This window comes from Oryctolagus cuniculus, chromosome 20 (assembly GCF_051225735.1).
Source record: "Oryctolagus cuniculus isolate XC-2025 breed Fujian yellow rabbit chromosome 20, ASM5122573v1, whole genome shotgun sequence".
NCBI lineage: Eukaryota > Metazoa > Chordata > Mammalia > Lagomorpha > Leporidae > Oryctolagus > Oryctolagus cuniculus.
The window spans coordinates 20,668,189-20,687,803 of NC_142886.1; the positions used below are offsets into that span (position 1 = coordinate 20,668,189).

Here is a 19,615-nt window from a genome sequence, read left to right on the forward strand (position 1 = left end):
CTATCAAAAACAGATAGTCCACTTAATCTAGAGTCATAGTATAACAAGAAAAAGCACCACAGTGAAGAAACCAAATATCTCCAATATGCCAAATAACAAACGCAAAAACCAAGGTAATAAAAACAAGGAAGTCACCATGACGCCCTCAAATGAAAAAGACACCCGAATTCAAGATTATGAGGATGATGACATAGAAGAAATGCAAGAAGCAGATCTCAAAAAATTGATAAGAACATTAAGAAGTGCTCAAAAACAAATTCTTGAACTACAGAAATCCTTAATGGACAAGATAGAAAATCTCTCTCGTGAAAATGAAATATTAAGGAGGAATCAAAATGCAACGAAACAACTAGTACAACAGGAAACTGTGATAGTGACTGAAGTGAAGAATTCAATAGATCAAATGAAAAATACAATAGAGAGCCTTACAAACAGAATGGGTGAAGCAGAAGAGAGAATATCGGACTTAGAAGACAGAGAACAGGAAAGGATACAGTCAGACCAAAGAAAAGAAGAGGAAATTAGAAATCTAAAACATATTGTCGGGAATCTTCAGGATACTATTAAAAAACCCAACATTCGGGTTCTAGGAGTTCCTGAAGGCATGGAGAGGGAGAAAGGATTAGAAGGCCTTTTTAGTGAGATATTAGCAGAAAATTTCCCAGGTTTGGAGAAGGACAGAGACATCCTAGTACAGGAAGCTCACAGAACCCCTAATAAACACGACCAAAAGAGATCCTCACCACGACACGTTGTAATTAAACTCTCCACAGTGAAACATAAAGAAAAGATCCTAAAATGTGCAAGAGAGAAACGTCAGATTACTCTCAGAGGATCGCCAATCAGACTCACAGCTGACTTCTCATCAGAAACTCTACAAGCTAGGAGGGAATGGCGAGATATAGCCCAGGTACTAAGAGAGAACAACTGCCAGCCCAGAATATTATATCCTGCAAAGCTATCATTTGTGAATGAAGGTGAAATAAAGACTTTTCATAGCAAACAGAAATTGAAAGAATTTGTTGCCACTCGTCCAGCCCTGCAAAAGATGCTTAAAGATGTGTTACACACAGAAACAAAGAAACACGGTCATCAATATGAAAGAAGGTAAAGGAAGGAAACCTCACAGCAAAAGATCACAGGGAATTCAAAGCATATATTAGAACTTATCTTTGGCAAATGGCAGGGCAAAGTTACCACTTATCATTAGTCACATTGAACGTGAATGGCCTGAACTGTCCAGTTAAAAGACACCGTTTGGCTGATTGGGTTAAGGAACAAAACCCATCTATTTGCTGCTTACAAGAAACACATCTTTCCAACAAAGATCCATACAGACTGAAAGTGAAAGGCTGGAAAAAGATATACCATGCCAACAGAAATGAAAAAAGAGCGGGCGTAGCAATCTTAATATCGGACAACATAAACTTTACCACAAAAACCGTTAAGAGAGACAAAGAGGGACACTACATAATGATTAAGGGATCAATTCAACAGGAAGCTATAACAATTATCAATGTATCTGCACCTAACTACAGGACACCGGTTTATCTAAAAGATTTGTTAAGGGACTTAAAGGGAGACTTAGACCCCAATACAATAGTACTGGGGGACTTCAATACTCCACTCTCAGAAATAGACAGATAAATAGGACAGAAGATCAACAAGGATACAGTAGATTTAAACGACACTATAGCCCAAATGGATCTAACAGATATATACAGAACTTTCAATCCTACAGCTAAAGATTTTACATTCTTCTCAGCAGTACATGGAACCTTCTCTAGGATTGACCACATACTAGGCCATAAAGCGAGTCTCAGCAAATTCAAAAGAATTAGAATCATACCATGCAGCTTCTCAGACCATAAAGGAATGAAGTTGGAAATTAGCAACTCAGGAATCCCTAGAGCATACGCAAACACATGGAGATTGAACAACATGCTCCTGAATGAACAATGGGTCATAGAAGAAATCAAAAGAGAAATCAAAAATTTTTTGGAAGTAAATGAGGATAACAGCACAACATACCAAAACTTATGGGACGCAGCAAAAGCAGTGTTAAGAGGAAAGTTTATATCAATAGGTGCCTACATCAAGAAATTGGAAAGGCACCAAATAGATAAGCTTTCAATTCACCTCAAGGATCTAGAAAACCTACAGCAAACCAGACCCAAATCTAGTAGGAGAACAGAAATAATTAAAATCAGAGAAGAAATCAACAGGATTGAATCAAGAAAAACATTCCAAAAAATCAGCCAAACGAGGAGCTGGTTTTTTGAAAAAAAAAAAAAAAAACAAAATTGACACCCCATTGGCCCAACTAACTAAAAAAAGAAGAGAAAAGACCCAAATCAATAAAATCAGAGATGAAAAAGGAAATGTTACAACAGACACCACAGAAATAAAAAGAATCATCAGAAATTACTACAAGGACTTGTATGCCAGCAAACAGGGAAACCTATCAGAAATGGATAGATTCCTGGACACATGCAACCTACCTAAATTGAACCAGGAAGACATCGAAAACCTAAACAGACCCATAACTGAGACAGAAATTGAAACAGTAATAAAGGCCCTCCCAACAAAGAAAAGCCCAGGACCAGATGGATTCACTGCTGAATTCTACCAGACGTTTAAAGAAGAACTAACTCCAATTCTTCTCAAACTATTCAGAACAATCGAAGAAGAGGGAATCCTCCCAAATTCTTTCTATGAAGCCAGCATCAGCTTAATTCCTAAGCCTGAAAAAGATGCAGCACTGAAAGAGAATTACAGACCAATATCCCTGATGAACATAGATGCAAAAATCCTCAATAAAATTCTCGCAAATAGAATGCAACAACACATCAGAAAGATCATCCACCCAGACCAAGTGGGATTCATCCCGGGTATGCAGAGATGGTTTAATGTGCGCAAGACAATCAATGTGATGCACCACATTAACAGACTGCAGAAGAAAAACCATATGATTATCTCAATAGATGCCGAGAAAGCATTTGATAAAATACAACACCCGTTCATGATGAAAACTCTAAGCAAACTGGGTATGGAAGGAACATTCCTCAATACAATCAAAGCAATATATGAAAAACCCACGGCCAACATCCTATTGAATGGGGAAAAGTTGGAAGCATTTCCACTGAGATCTGGTACCAGACAGGGATGCCCACTCTCACCACTGCTATTCAATATAGTTCTGGAGGTTCTAGCCAGAGCTATTAGGCAAGAAAAAGACATTAAAGGGATACAAATTGTGAAGGAAGAACTCAAACTATCCCTCTTTGCAGATGACATGATTCTTTATTTAGAGGACCCAAAGAACTCTACTAAGAGACTATTGGAACTCATAGAAGAGTTTGGCAAAGTAGCAGGGTATAAAATCAATGCACAAAAATCAACAGCCTTTGTATACACAGACAATGCCATGGCTGAGGAAGAACTTCTAAGATCAATCCCATTCACAATAGCTACAAAAACAACCAAATACCTTGGAATAAACTTAACCAAGGACGTTCAAGATCTCTACGATGAGAATTACAAAACCTTAAAGAAAGAAATCGAAGAGGATACCAAAAAATGGAAAAATCTTCCATGCTCATGGATTGGAAGAATCAATATCATCAAAATGTCCATTCTCCCAAAAGCAATTTATAAATTCAATGCAATACCAATCAAGATACCGAAGACCTTCTTCTCAGATCTGGAAAAATTGGTGCTGAAATTCATATGGAGGCACAAGAGACCTCGAATAGCTAAAGCAATCTTGTACAACAAAAACAAAGCCGGAGGCATCACAATACCAGATTTCAGGACATACTACAGGGCAGTTGTAATCAAAACAGCATGGTACTGGTACAGAAACAGATGGATAGACCAATGTAACAGAATTGAAACACCAGAAATCAACCCAAACATCTACAGCCAACTTATATTTGATCAAGGATCTAAAACTAATTCCTGGAGCAAGGACAGTCTATTCAATAAATGGTGCTGGGAAAACTGGATTTCCACATGCAGAATCATGAAGCAAGACCCCTACCTTTCACCTTACACAAAAATCCACTCAACGTGGATTAAAGACCTAAATCTACGACCTGACACCATCAAGTTATTAGAGAACATTGGAGAAACCCTTCAAGATATTGGCACAGGCAAAGAATTTCTGGAAAAGACCCGGGAGGCACAGGCAGTCAAAGCCAAAATCAACTATTGGGATTGCCTCAAATTGAGAAGTTTCTGTACTGCAAAAGAAACAGTCAGGAGAGTGAAGAGACAACCGACAGAATGGGAAAAAATATTTGCAAACTATGCAACAGATAAAGGGTTAATAACCAGATTCTACAAAGAGATCAAGAAACTCCACAAAAACAAAACCAACAACCCAATTAAGAGATGGTCCAAGGACCTCAATAGACATTTTTCAAAAGAGGAAATCCAAATGGCCAACAGGCACATGAAAAAATGTTCAAGGTCATTAGCAATCAGGGAAATGCAAATCAAAACCACAATGAGGTTTCACCTCACCCCGGTTAGAATGGCTCACATTCAGCAATCTACCAACAACAGATGCTGGCGAGGATGTGGGGAAAAAGGGACACTAACCCACTGTTGGTGGGAATGCAATCTGGTCAAGCCACTATGGAAGTCAGTCTGGAGATTCCTCAGAAACCTGAAGATAACCCTACCGTTCAACGCAGCCATCCCACTCCTTGGAATTTACCCAAAGGAATTTAAATTGGCAAACAAAAAAGCGGTCTGCAGCCTAATGTTTATTGCAGCTCAATTCACAATAGCTAAGACCTGGAACCAACCTAAATGCCCATCAACGGTAGACTGGATAAAGAAATTATGGGATATGTACTCTTTAGAATACTATACCACAGTAAGAAACAACGAAATCCAGTCATTTGCAACAAAATGGAGGAATCTGGAACACATCATGCTTAGTGAAATAAGCCAATCCCAAAGGGACAAATACCATATGTTCTCCCTGATCGGTGACAACTGACTGAACACCAAAAAGGAAACCTGTTGAAGTGAAATGGACACTATGGGAAACGGTGACTTGATCAGCATAGCCCTGACTGTTAATGAACAACTTAATACAGTTGTTTTTTTGTCTGTTCTACTTAATATGACTGGTTTAATTCTGTAATTAATACACAGTTATTCTTAAGTGTTGAAAATTAACTGAAATGTGATCCCTGTTAAACATAAGAGTGGGAATAAGAGAGGGAAGAGATGTATAATTTGGGACATGCTCAAGCTGACTTGCCCCAAATGGTAGAGTTAGAAACATACCAGGGGATTCCAATTCAATCCCATAAAGGTGGCATGTACCAATACCATCTCACTATTCCAAGTGATCAATTTCAGTTCACAATTGATCATAATGAAAGGACTAAGAGTCAAAGGGAGCACATAAACAAGTCTAGTACCTGCTAACACTAACCGATAGAATAAATAAAGGGGAGAGTGATCCAACATGGGAAGTGAGATACTCAGCAGACTCATAGAATGGCAGATGTCCTAAATAGCACTCTGGCCTCAGAATCAGCCCTAAAGGCATTCGGATCTGGCTGAAAAGCCCATGAGAGTATTTCAGGCATGGAAAGCCAAGACACGCTGGCAAACGATCTCTGTGAGTGAGATCCCAGTGGAAAGAACAGGTCTTCAAAGAAGGAGGTACCTTTCTCTGAAGGGAGGAGAGAACCTCCACTTTGACTATGACCTTGTCTAAACAAGATAAGAATCGGAGAACTCAAGGGGCTTCCATAGCCTTGGAAACTCATGACTGGAGCATAGGGAGATTACTGATGCCATAGACAGGAGTGTCAATTGGTAAAGTCAACAACAGGAGTCACTGTGCACTTACTCCTCATGTAGGATCACTGTCCTTAATGTGCTGTGCATTGAGATTTAATGCTATAATGAGTACTCAAACAATATATTTCACTTTGTGTTTCTGTGGGGGTGCAAACTGTTGAAATCTTTACTTAATGTATACTAAACTGATCCTCTGTAAAAAAAAAAAAAAAGAAATTATCAACTCCCAACTTGACTCTCACTGGGATTAAACATGACAATAGGTCTGATCTGATTTCATCATCATTTAAAAAAAATCATGTATTATTTTTCACTTTATGTTTCTGTGTGGGAGCAAACTGCTGAAATCCTTACTTAATGTATACTAAGCTGATCTTCTGTATATTAAGATAATCGAAAATGAATCTTGATGTGAATGGAAGGGGAGAGGGAGTGGGAAAGGGGAGGGTTGTGGGTGGGAGGGACGGTATGTGGGGGAAGCCATTGTAATCCATAAATCGTACTTTGGAAATTTATATTCATTAAATAAAAGTTAAAAAAAAAAACAAATAAATTTTTAAAATTAAAAAACAGTTTAAAAAAAGCTATGCATGGATTTCAAATTTTTATTATAACAAAATATTCTTTTAATTCAATTTTCCATGAACTTTTTGAAACACTCTCATATATATATTTTAACTGAATTATTTAAATAGCTTCAAGCGATGATCTGGTGTTCTTTTATTTCAACTTTAGTATTGTAGGACAAGTTTAGTGATAATTAACTTTCTCACCTTTTGTTTATGTCAAAATCTTTTTTTTATAGATTTTTTTTTTTTGACAGGCAGAGTGGACAGTGAGAGAGAGAGACAGAGAGGGAAAGGTCTTCCTTTTGCCGTTGGTTCACCCTCCAATGGCCGCCGCTGCAGCCGGCGCACCGCGCTGATCCGATGGCAGGAGCCAGGATCCAGGTGCTTTTCCTGGTCTCCCATGGGGTGCAGGGCCCAAGCACCTGGGCCATCCTCCACTGCACTCCCTGGCCATAGCAGAGAGCTGGCCTGGAAGAGGGGCAACCGGGACAGAATCCGGCGCCCCAACCGGGACTAGAACCCGGTGTGCCGGCGCCGCAAGGTGGAGGATTAGCCTATTGAGCCACGGCGCCGGCTCTTTTTTATAGATTTTAATTATTTCTTTGACAGGTAGAGTTACAGACAAAGAGAGAGAGAGAGAGAGAGACAGAGAGAAAGGTCTTCCTTTCTTCTGTTACTTCACTCCCCAAATGGCTGCAACAGCCGGAGCTGCGCTGATCCGAAGCCAGGAGCCAGGTGCTTCTCCCTGGTCTCCCATGCGGTGCAGGGCCCAAGCACTTGGGCCATCCTCCACTGCACTCCGGGGCCACAGCAGAGAGCTGGCCTGGAAGAGGGGCAACCGGGACTAGAACCCAGTGACCATAAGGGATGCCAGCGCCACAGGCAGAGGATTAACCTAGTGAGCCATGGCATCAGCCCCTATCTCAAAATCTTTTAGTTTCTCCCTATTTTTGCAGAACAGTTTTGCCCAATGTAGAATCTTGTCTGACAATTTTTTTCTCTCAGCAATTTAAATATATTATTTCACTTTTGACTGACCCCACGTTTACTGATAAAACTGATAATTTTATTGCATATTTTGTACATAATGAGTTGCTTGCCTCATGTTGCTTTTTTCTTTAAAGTTATTTGAGAGGTGGAGTTACAGAGAGAGGGAGAAACAGAGAGAAAGGTCTTCCAAACACTCATTCACTTCCCAAATGGCTGCAACGGCCAGAGCTGGGCTGATCCAAAGCCAGGAGCCAAAAGCTTCTTCCTGGTCTCCCATGTGGGTGCAGGGGACCAAGGACTTGGGCCTGTCTTCCACTGCTTTCCCAGGCCTTAAACAGAGAGCTATCTCAAACAGGAGCAGCTGGGTCTCGAATCAGTGCCCTTATGGGATGCTGGCACTGCAGGTGGCAGCTTTACCCACTATGCCAGAGCCGGCTCTTGCAGGGGGTCCTTGAAATGAAAAGTTTGAATCTGCTTTTGTCATGACTCTTTTCAGGTTTCTAATGTTTTTGCAGTGGATTAACACAGAAGGGGAATGCAACTGATTACTAATCAGAATAATATGTAAATCACCAAGGTCATCAATAGGATTGAATGGGAAAAAAAGAATATCTGACAAGAAGGATCTCATTCTGTTTGGTTTCTCAAAGATCAGATCAGAAAGCCATTAGTTAATTTTGTGTCCATATCATTTAGTGTGGAGTGTGGTAATCTGGGGTTTGCTGTACGCAAGTAGCCTGCTGTCACACTTTTTGTACCTTTTCCCATTTGGAAGGAGGTGTTAATATATGCACAGCAGGAAGCATTAGCAATTGCCCAGGCCTCTCATTGCTCTGCAGGTGTGTTGCCTAAGACCATGTGGTCTTAGCCAAAGAATCTAAGAACGTTGGTAAGTCAGTAAAAGAGCTATTTCAAGTCTCATTTGCAAATTATAGTCTGAGTTTAAGATGAGTTGTGAAGGACATGTTTATGTGTACCCACTCCCCCACCAAGATAGCCAGGTATAGCCAAAGGAAACATTTATCTCCATTTGGAATTTTTCCTGGGAGATCAGGGGGACCCAAGTGGAAAGCTTAAGGCAGTTCATCCAGTGTTTGGGCTCATTTACAGAATATATGGAGAAGCAAATGAAGAGGGAATCAAGTAGGCACTGAATAGGTCTCCTTATCCTTCTCAGTCTGCTGCCCAGGGGCATCCATCCTCCTTACAGAAAAGACATACCCCCACAGGGTACAACAAACAGATTCTCAAGATGTCACTATCAAGGTAGTATTTACTACTAGCTAACCGACTGTTATTATCCGGGAAGAGATATTTAATGATTGTGAGGCCCTCCCCCTAGATACTTCTACTTGCAGGGTAGACTTCAGTCTTGTGGATGCACATTGGTCATTTGCCAGATGAGGAGGACATGGCATAGCAATGAGGTATACACTTTCTGTTGGCTTACCTTGGAAATTATCTCAGACACAAGATGTTGGGTGAGGAGAAGGTAAGCCATGGGGCATCAGAATTCTTTTCAGTGGGGAAATGAGTCTTGCTTACTCAGTACATTAGTTCCTTATAGAACTTGGCTGAAATACCATGCTGGGTGAGCAAAGGGATTGCTATGATCCATAGCTGATTGTTCCCTGGGTAGGCAAATCCAGCTTTGGTTAGTTAGGTTAAGGAGGTGAGACTCTGAGCAACACAAACAAGTGAGTTGTCTCCCCATCATATCAATGAAACAGAGTAGAGAGTCAAACCCTAGAGCTGGCATTCCTTGTTATTTTTAAACAAGTAGTTTGAGTATTTTATAGATTGCAATGTCAACTGAGGATCAACATCTTGGATGTCTGCAGAACACTTTTTATTCTGGTAGGAGGAATTTAAGGCTCCACTTCAGACAACTTCAAGGCGGTGTGAGTCGTTAGCAGGACGTCATAAGGTCTCAGGACGCTGCCCCTTTTAGGCTTTCAGCAGCACTTGATCTCTAGGTTTAAAGGGCAGAGGGATGTTTCTAGCTCTGGAGAGGACATGGTGGAGGCAAACTTGAGGCATCAGTAGGGGTTTCACAAATTCTGCTTTTTAGGGGCTCAACTGAAGCCTGCTTTTAGGGGTCACCCTTATCTGGAGGAAGACTGTTGGCAACACTTATCTCATTTTAGGCTAGTGTCTTGGCATAATTAGGCAATCATTATCTTTAAGGTGTCTTTTTCCGTTTTGGATTTTCCAGTAAAATTGAGGTCTCTAAGATGCATGCAGGTTTCACTTTAAAGGAAGAGCTTTACCTAATTTCTGAGTTATTTCAGATATGAAATAAGGCCCATTATCACTTTGCATATAAAAAGGAAGTCCATATCTAGGAATAAGTTCCTTTAACCACAGCCTGGTCACCTCAGATGTTCTCTCTCTCTCTCTCTCTCTCTCTCTCTGTCTTAACTGATGGGATAATCTTTTTCCCATCGTGAAATGGTATCCATCAATAAAAGTCAATATTTGAAGTTCTCTGGTATCACAGACACGTGAGTGAAGTCTACTTGACAATGATCAAAAGGGGCTGGCCCTCACCCTTTGGGGCCTCTTTTGGCTGATAAGTGTTTCTATTTTGGTTTGTTCTGAACACATAAAGGGCAACCCTGGGTTATTTGTTGCTCTACCTGCTGAAGAAGAGGTCCTGGTAAATGAGGCTGTAAAAAATTCATCAGGACATTGCACCAATAATGTGTACTCTCATGCAAGTGCTTTCTGATGGGTTAGACCAAGGTCTTGGTACAAAGATGAGTCTGTGGCAGATTGATTGTTAACTTTTGGCAACATCCAAGCATCAAAACCCAAGTCCTTTGTTCTTTTCTCATCTTCCTCATTATAATAAGACTTAAGTGGTATACATCAAGATGGGGTACTGAGGCCCAAGCAAGCTCTCCTTTAGCCTCGATCATGGTAGCAAAATCAGTGGTCTGGTTTATTTTTGCAATGTGCTCACCTTTTAGTGGCTAAGACAAGGCATTATTACTACCTGCTTTGTCTTTGTCACTGCTTGCAATAGAGTTTGAATCTTGGCTGTATATTTAATATTCTTATTTCCTGTTCTCAGGAGCACCCTTTCCTTCCAAATAGCATGAACCGCCATAAAGGTATAGTTAGGGTTTATGTTTACCTTCTTTTTTTGATAGCTGGAGAGCTCTTGTCAGAGTGATCAATTTAGCTTTCTTGGGATGAAGTTCAGTAGTAGTGCTCCTGCTTCTAGTGCCTGTCCTTCTGTGACCACTACCCACCCAATCCTCCATTGTTCATTATCAGAAAACTGCTCTGTTAGTGAAAAGGTCCCAGTGTGACTCAGGCTGGGGCTGTTCTGAAAGGTCCAATCTGTTAGAGAAAATAGTCTCCAAGGTTTCCAAATAATCATGATGAAGGAGCTCATTTCCTTGATAGGCAGCAGAGTGGCAGGTTTTAGGGTACATAGTCATATTTGCATTATCATGGTAGGTAGCCTGATAGTTACCCAAGCATCCTGCTGTTAACCCATACCCTCCTTTTTGATTGAGCAGAATCAATATTTGGTGAGGAGCATTTACTGTGCTTAATTGTCTTCAGGTGAAATACATCTTTTTCCATTCTCCCCTTTAGGAGAGAGCAGGTATACAACATAAGGATGTTAAGCACTTAGTAAAGTCCCAATACTATTATGAGAAGTGTGAATTCAAACTAAAATTTTCTTGAAGACTGACCTGACTTTAAGTGAAATCCAGAAGAAGAAATTTGAAAACCAATTACCAGCTCCTTGAAACCAGGGACTTTAATGATACAGAGTCTGTTGAAGCCAGGTGGCCTATCTCTTAATTTAATCAATATTTGTTTTTATCTGGAAAGAAGCACAGCGGCAAGAATAGGCCACTATGCAGGCACCGTCCTGCTCTGTTAGAATACCAAACATCATATTTAGTTATTCTCACTCTCTTTTTATTTTTTTTAAATGGTGGCTCTCTATATAGGTTGCAGCCCTGGCAGAGTTTTGTGATACTTGTTCTCAGGCAAACATGCATATAAACCTTTTCTTTGAAACCTCTTAGCTATATATATTTTCATTTAGAGTTTCATTTGTGACTATTTTAGCTGTTTAAATCTCTTCTTGGCATCTCTCTTTTGCTAAACATTGCTGGTCAGTCATCCTGTAGTTAATTGTGTTTGTCCCTCATTTGCCAAGACAGATGTGGTCCTGGTTGTTGGTCTGATTTGGTCCCTTGCTTTGATGTATGTTGTGGGGTGGGGGGACGATAACTGACAACCAAGAGTCAATTTCAAAAACCCTTTTAGCCCCATACTTAAGCAACAAAGAGGTTTTAGAAGGATGGTCCTTCAAGGAGTTGGTAATTGGTTTTAGAAGGATGGGGGCTAGGGGCTGGACCATGGTCACGTGGCTAATCTTCTGCCTGTGTGAACCCGGTGTGCTGGCGCCACAGGCAGAGGATCAGCCTATTGAGCCGCAGCACCGGCCGTGATTTATTTTTCTAAGTAGTTTTTTGCTTCTTCAAGCTTTTCATTTTGTCTTTGGCACGCTGGCTATAAAATAGTGAAATTAAGTATTAAAACTTAAGGATGGGTGTGGTCAGTTAGTCTTTATATTTTTGAATAACATCTGATAAGTCAGGCATTAGGCTTTAAGTGAATTTAGAAGAGTCTCACGAGAGGTCTCAGCTTTGAGGCCTAACCGTATTCTTTTTTATTTACTAATTTGTTCTTTAATTTTTTATTAATATGAAGAAAACAGATTTCATGGAGTTCATAGATACAATTCTTTTTTTTTAGATTTATTTATTTATTGAAATTTAGAGTTACACAGAGAGAGGAATGGCAGAGAGAGAGAGAGAGAGAGGTCTTCTATCCAATGGTTCACTCCCCAATTGGCTGCAATGGCCAGAGCTGTGCCCATCCAAAGCTAGGAGCCAGGAGCCACTTCTCCCACGCGGGTGCACGGGCCCAAGGACTTGGGCCATCTTCTACTGCTTTCCCAGGCCATAGCAGAGAGATGGATTGGAAGTGGAGCAGCTGGGTCTCAAACCGGCGCCATTATGGGATGCTGGCACTTCAGGCCAGGGCATTAACCCACTGTGCCACAGCACCGGCCCTCATAGAGACAATTCTAAGAATATGATACTTCCCTCTCTGTCTTCCTCCTTCACGCCTTTCTTTTTTTCTTTTACTTTTTTTTTTGACAGGCAGAGTGGACTGTGAGAAAGAGAGAGGCAGAGAGAAAGGTCTTCCTTTGCCGTTGCTTCACCCTCCAATGGCCACCGCGCTGATCTGATGGCAGGAGCCAGGTATTTATCCTGGTCTCCCATGGGGTACAGGGCCCAAGGACTTGGGCCATCCTCCACTGCACTCCCTGGCCACAGCAGAGAGCTGGCCTGGAAGAGAGGCAACCGGGACAGAATCCGGTGCCCCGACCGGGACTAGAACCTGGTGTGCCGGCGCCGCAAGGCGGAGGATTAGCCTAGTGAGCTGCGGTGCCGGCCCTTCTTTTACTTTTTAAAATAACAGATTTTTAGTTTGCTTTATAATCACAGGCTTAATCCTGCTTTCAATAAAGAGTCTAAGATGTAAAAAGTAGAAAGGTCACTGTTCCACAGGAGCATAGAACAAAGGCTCTAAACAATAACAAAATCCCAATTGACATATATTCATGAAAAACTCTTTTGTATGCTATCTATTAGCTGCCACAAATCAGGGAAAACATATTTGTCTCTATGCTAACCCTATTTCTTAACAAATATTTTATTTATAATGGGTTCTTGACGTTTAGGACACACTCATCATGCCCTTTTCAACAAGAATACATTTTCTCCCATTCAACAAAAGGGCAAAAAGATCAGGGATATCATTTTTAAAGATTTTGTCCATTTCCAAAGACTTTATCTAATACAGAGATGGTAAAAAAAATCTTACATCTTCCATCAGATGATTAAACAAACCTCCTATATGATCACAGACATAAGATGGGTGACAGACACTGATGAAACCACGGGGAGCAGCTACTACAGGCTCATAGAACTTACGTATGCCTTCTGCTCTTGTATGGGCTCAATATTTTTTAGCATATTGTGTGGCTTACTGCCAAACTGGTTTGGATTTTATGACTTAGCAGATCATAAAGAACTCAGCTCATACTGGACAGTTCAGGACACATGTTCATTTGGAGCCCTGTGATAAAAAAAATTCCACTTTTCCTGGAGCCCAGTAACACACTTACAGCCATTTTCAATAGATGTGGAATTCAAAGCAGATGGCACAGCCATGCTTCAAAAACACGTGAACTGCACTGTGATTCTTGTTCTAGGGCTTGCCACAGAGCCTACCCTGCATCTATTCCCACCACTGATATCTCCACAGGGTCAAAATCATAGGTTAGCTATATGTGATGGTCACAGAGGACCAGCCCTGAGGGTTCAGGAAGATCTTCAAATCTTCCTCAGATCTTACAATCCCATGTTTTATTCTCCTAGGGTCTCCAAACTAGCCTTGTCTTTGGCATAACTGATTCGCCTTGAATAAGGATGTAAACCTCTCTGAAGTTCGTGGGCTCTCTCACATCTTTTGACTGCTCCTCAGCTGCAATGATCTTTTACTGCAGAAGATAAAATCCTCTTGGTAAGCAACCAAACCCCCCACCCCAACCCTGACACTTAGCCTTTAACTGTTAGTTACCCAGTGTGTCTTTACTCTCCAGGGATCAATATAATTTAAGTGATAACCAGTAAACACTGCTGTCCTTATAGGCTTGCTGCCTCCATATGTTTCAAATGCCTAATTCATTGCACATGAAAAACTGCCCCTCAAAATATCCTTCTCCTAGGTTAGCGTGGTAAGGTACTCCACATTTGAGCCAGTACCTGTTTATTACCTTTTGCCAACATTACAACTTGCTATTTCCTCAAATGACTCTCAGCATTGCCTATCAGTTCTGAACTTTTGAGAAGCAGATAGATATGAAAGAATCACCTTTGCGGGGCTGGCACTGTGGCGTATGGGTAAAGCTGCTGCCTGTGTTTCTGGCATCCCGTATGGGTACTGGTTCTAGTCCTGGCTGCTCTATTTCTGATCCAGCTCTCTGCTATGTCTTGGGAAAGCATTAGAACATGGCCCAAGTTCTTGGGCCCCTGCACTCATGTGGGTGACCTGGAAGAAGCTCCTGACTCCTAGCTTCAGTCCTGCCATTGCAGCCATCCGGGGAGTGAACCAGTGGTTGGAAGACCTCTCTCTCTCTCTGCCTCTCTTTATCTCTCTCTGTAACTCAGACTTTCATATAAGTAAATAAACCTTTAAAAAAAGAAACACCTTTGAATAATAATTATGGCAGAGGAAGCAGAGATCCCTCAGATACCAATGCAGGTGTGATGTGATTCCTGTGAAAAGCGGGAGAGTATAATGGCTTGGAATGAAAGAGCCTCAGACCACAGATTAGGTCACCAGAATCCCAGAAACCAAAGTTTCTCATAACAGAAATAAAATGTCAGGTAGCAATGGCCCTGTTCTTGTACATGCATCATATTCAAAGAACTTCACAGTGGGCGTAGGAATCAGTGGCTTCAGTTGTGGTTTCAAAGTAAGTAGATTCAAAGCTAGGTTGTTGATCATCTAAGTCCCAGCAGAGGCTTTCCATGAAATGTGTTCTGAGGAGGGCAACTCCATAACCCTAGGGCATAATTTGCAACAACCAATATAATTTTTCAGGGCTAAAACTCATATAATAATAATAATCCTATAATAATAATAATATAATAATAATTTTAATCCTTGTGGCTGGATTATCTGTACAACTCTTAGTTATATATTTCCCCTGATGTACTGTTTGTGAAGGAGTTGCTTTCCAGGACTTCCATCAGCATTGGAGGCTGTAATGACTCTTGGTCCATATGTGAAGGAAAAAGGGTGAGCATTCTGTTAGCTGCTAGTGTATTCATTCATTTCCCACTGAATTCCAGGGGAAACAGAAACTAGATATGACAATTAATAGATAGAAGTGATAGGCTATGAGAACGATATAACCTAGCCATCTGTCACCTATCCTCCATATGCTCCCAGACTAACAAGAGACAATAATGATATTTGTGTTCTTTGTTATCAGTTTCAGACTATATATCTTAAAGCACTTATAAAGCTTGAATATTAATTTTTTCCAATTCAGAATATTGTTTGAGGAAGGAGGAAAGTAAAAGTTTCTAAATATACTTGCTGTTGGCTAAGTATTACTAGGGACTCTGCCTTCCATTCAGTTAATGGGATCTGGGTTCAAGACCTGTCTTGGATCTTGAAATTGGGAGAGGGAGGAGAAAAAAGTTCTGGAGCGTGGATGGTAGGGAGAGTAGGATGGGAAGTATCACTGTGTTCCTAAAACTGTATATATGAAATACTTCAAATTTCATCCTTCTGGCTCGGGATTTCTTCAGGGGAGCGTGATGTTCCAGTCTGAGATGATTTAAGCCTCCCTCTTCCTTGAATCAATGTCAGAGGCCCAAATCCATGGGCGCTTTCTTGCTCAGTTTCCCTGTGCCCAGGCATCTTCCTCTGTACCTCATGTTTACTAGTCCCTGAGTCAGTGTGTAAACCGTTTGACCTTCACAGAGTCTGAGAACCCCAGGGGAAATTCATACACAAGGTCTCCTTTGGCCCATGTCCCTGAGTTGAGAAATGCAGTACAAGCTCAGGGATGCTATCAGCAGGATTCTGCAGGTTGCTCAGTTCTTCAGGGCTAATTTAGAGACGTGGTCTTCTTTGGTCTGTGTCCCCAAGCTAGGAAATGCAGCACATCTTTTGTTGTGCTCATGGCAGGATTCCGCAGGTCTCTCACCACTGTAAGCATAGTGGACAGCACACCTGACCTGTGACCCTACTGCCCTGGAGCCTGGGTTCACTGCCTGCCTGGCAGCAAGAGCTGCCAGGTAGCCTGAAGCCCTGGAGATTTTTTCAATATGGAGACAGCCGTTAGATGTTAAATAAATGCCATGTTCTACAGAGTTCTATATAGTGATCCTGCCAAACGAAAACTAGTAACTAATCCTTTCATAATCAATATAAACTTGTGCTAACATGTTGATATTTACCTATCAATAACTATTGACAGACTATATTGTATAAAATGTATCAATAATGAACTGTGGATTAAATTTAAAAAAAATCAATCCTAAAGGAATTCTTAACAAATTGTCAATTTGAATGAATTTCTAGGATAGTCTAAATGACTCCTTAGGGTTAGTCATGTAATCACTGGTTTCATGATGTGGGAGTGAAGCAATAGAGAACAGAGAAAGGGAGATACTTCCTGGAATGATAGGAACTCTCCAGCAACTATTTTGGTTGGGATGGTGGTTTAAATTAAGACTCAGCATCCTGTATCCTTAGACTATGTTTATTTCACCATACACTAAAAATGGGGCATGTCAAAAAGTTTGTGGTAAATGGAACTAATCCATAACTATTTGGTTTCTGATCAGGAAACTAACCACATTGGCCCCTTGTGCCTCCAGTTTTGGTCCAACAGCAAAGTGTCACTCTCAATACTTTTGGGTGAGAGTCCTCCTGATAGTGAGATTCTCACCTGCCCTGACCACTACCCATCTGAACTCACAGAGACTTGGAATGTTCTAAAGGAAACGTCGGCATGCCTCTACGGGCAGAAGGGTGACTTGAGCACTCCCGAAGAAATCTTTTTATTTAAAATTTATTCCCCCCCCCAAAGAAACCATTTATTTAAGGACTACAGACTTCATGTAAATAGTATTAGCAAGAAAAAAAAAAAAAAACCTGTTCCTTGGCCGGTGCTGGGGCTCACTATGCTAATCCTCTGCCTTGCAGTGCCAGCACACCAGGTTCTAGTCCCGGTCGGGGCGCCGGATTCTGTCCCGGTTGCCCCTCTTCCAGGCCAGTTCTCTGCTGTGGCCAGGGAGTGCAGTGGAGGATGGCCCAAGTACTTGGGCCCTGCACCCCAGGGGAGACCAGGATAATACCTGGCTCCTGGCTTCAGATCAGCACGGTGGTGTTCTGAGGAGGGCACCTGCATAACCCTAGAGCATAATTTGCAACAACCAATATAATTTTTCAGGGCTAAAACTCATATAATAATAATAATCCTATAATAATAATAATATAATAATAATTTTAATCCTTGTGGCTGGATTATCTGTACAACTCTTAGTTATACATTTCTCCTGATGTACTGTTTGTGAAGGAGTTGCTTTCCAGGACTTCCATCAGCATTGGAGGCTGTAATGACTCTTGGTCCATATGTGAAAGAAAAAGCGTGAGCATTCTGTTAGCTGCTAGTGTTTTCATTCATTTCCCACTGAATTCCAGGGGAAACAGAAACTAGATATGACAATTAACAGATAGAAGTGATAGGCTATGAGAACGATATAACCTAGCCATCTGTCACCTATCCTCCATATGCTCCCAGACTAACAAGAGACAATAATGATATTTGTGTTCCTTGTTAACAGTTTCAGACTATATATCTTAAAGCACTTGTAAAGTTTGAATATTAATTTTTCCAAATCAGAATATTGTTTGAGGAAGGAGGAAAGTAAAAGTTTCTAAATATACTTGCTGTTGGCTCAGTATTATTAGGGACTCTGCTTTCCATTCAGTTAATGGGATCTGGGTTCAAGACCTGTCTTGGATCTTGAAATTGGGAGAGGGAGGAGAAAAAAGTTCTGGAGCGTGGATGGTAGGGAGAGTAGGATGGGAAGTATCACTGTGTTCCTAAAACTGTATATATGAAATACTTCAAATTTGTATAACATAAATAAATTTTAAAAAAGAAATTTTGTGAGGAACCACAATATTGCTATAATGGCTATAATTTTTATAATATTTATATAATGTGTAAGTTAAGCTACATTTTCATTGACTCACCATTCATCATTCCCATTGGAACATAGTGGCTTATCTTCATAGTGGTTATTTTTACAGACCCTTTTGCCTCAAAGTCATTGGGTTGAAACTTCAGCCAAGAATAAAGATTGGAATCTGGAATTTCTGTAGTTACTTCAGAAATGTACTTAGTAAATATAGAAAATTACAAATAAAAACTGTAATCACATCACCTTGCCTCTGATAGTTAAATGCCACCTGCTAGCCTCTATTATTCTTTCTTTAAAGGAGTCATTTTATTTGTTTGAAGGGCAGATTGACAGAGAGTGGGGAGAGGCAGAGAGAGAAAGAGAACTTTCATCTACTGGTTCACTTCCCACATGGCCACAGCAGCCAGAGATGGGTCAGGCCAAAGCCAGGAGTCTGAAACTCCTTATGGGTCTCCTATGTGAGTCCATGTATTAGGAAAATCTTTTGCTGGTTTCCCAGGTACATTAGCATGGAGCTAGGTCAGAAGCAGTGCAGCCGCAACACAAATTGTATGGGCTGTTGGAGTTGCCACTGCTTAACCTGTTGCACCTACAATGCCAGCCTGAGCATCTATCTTTCTTAAATCCTCTTTTCCAGTTATACCAGAGAGTACAGTTCTATAGAACATCAAATCAGGTGTGCTGAATAAATTCACTGAGGTGTTTTTCATTGGTGCTAGGAACTACAGTATATGAGAGCATTGTTAAATGGAAGTTTTCTGACTTTCATAGCATACTCCAACTTTATAGCTAGTTGACCTAAAATGTCATAGAGCGATTCTATAGAATTTAAAAATAACCATACAACTTCACTATTCATTTTATTTTTATTTCATTTTTAGAGTTATTTTATGTGTATAAAGTTAATTGAAAATAGATCTTAATGAAAAATAAGAATGGGAATAAGAGATGGAAGAAGAGGATGGAAGGGCAGGTAGGGTGGAAGGAATTACTATGTTCCTAAAGTTGTGTCTATGAAATGCATGCAGTTTGTGTGCCTTAAATAAAATTTTTCTGGAGGAAAAAAAGAAAAACCGAAAATAGTGTTCAAGATTTATGGGATACTATCAAATGATCAAACATACGTGTATTAGGAGTTACTGAAGGTGTAGAAAGAGAGAATGAATTAGAACACCTCCTGTTCATTGAAGTAACAGCAGAAAATGTCCCTAATTTGGAGAAAGATAGGGACATTAAAGTACAAAAAAGACTGAGAACCCCTAATAGATCTGATCGGGAAAGATCTTCACCATGACACATTATATAAATGTGCATAAGAGAAATGCCATATTACCTTCAAAGGATCTCCAATTAGACTGAGAGCAGATTTCTCATCAGAAACCCTACAGGCTT

The 19,615-nt window shown here is 40.6% G+C and overlaps 1 long non-coding RNA gene across 1 annotated transcript in view; it reads left to right on the top strand.

Annotated features, from left to right (window-relative positions):
• LOC103345158 (uncharacterized) overlaps positions 1 to 17,167 on the top strand; it is a 143,719-nt gene extending 126,552 nt beyond the window's left edge. The window contains exon 3 of the long non-coding RNA XR_016226546.1: positions 13,871 to 17,167. This is a non-coding gene — a long non-coding RNA (uncharacterized LOC103345158). The remainder of the gene's footprint in view (positions 1 to 13,870) is intronic.
• Positions 17,168 to 19,615: the final 2,448 nt, after the last annotated feature.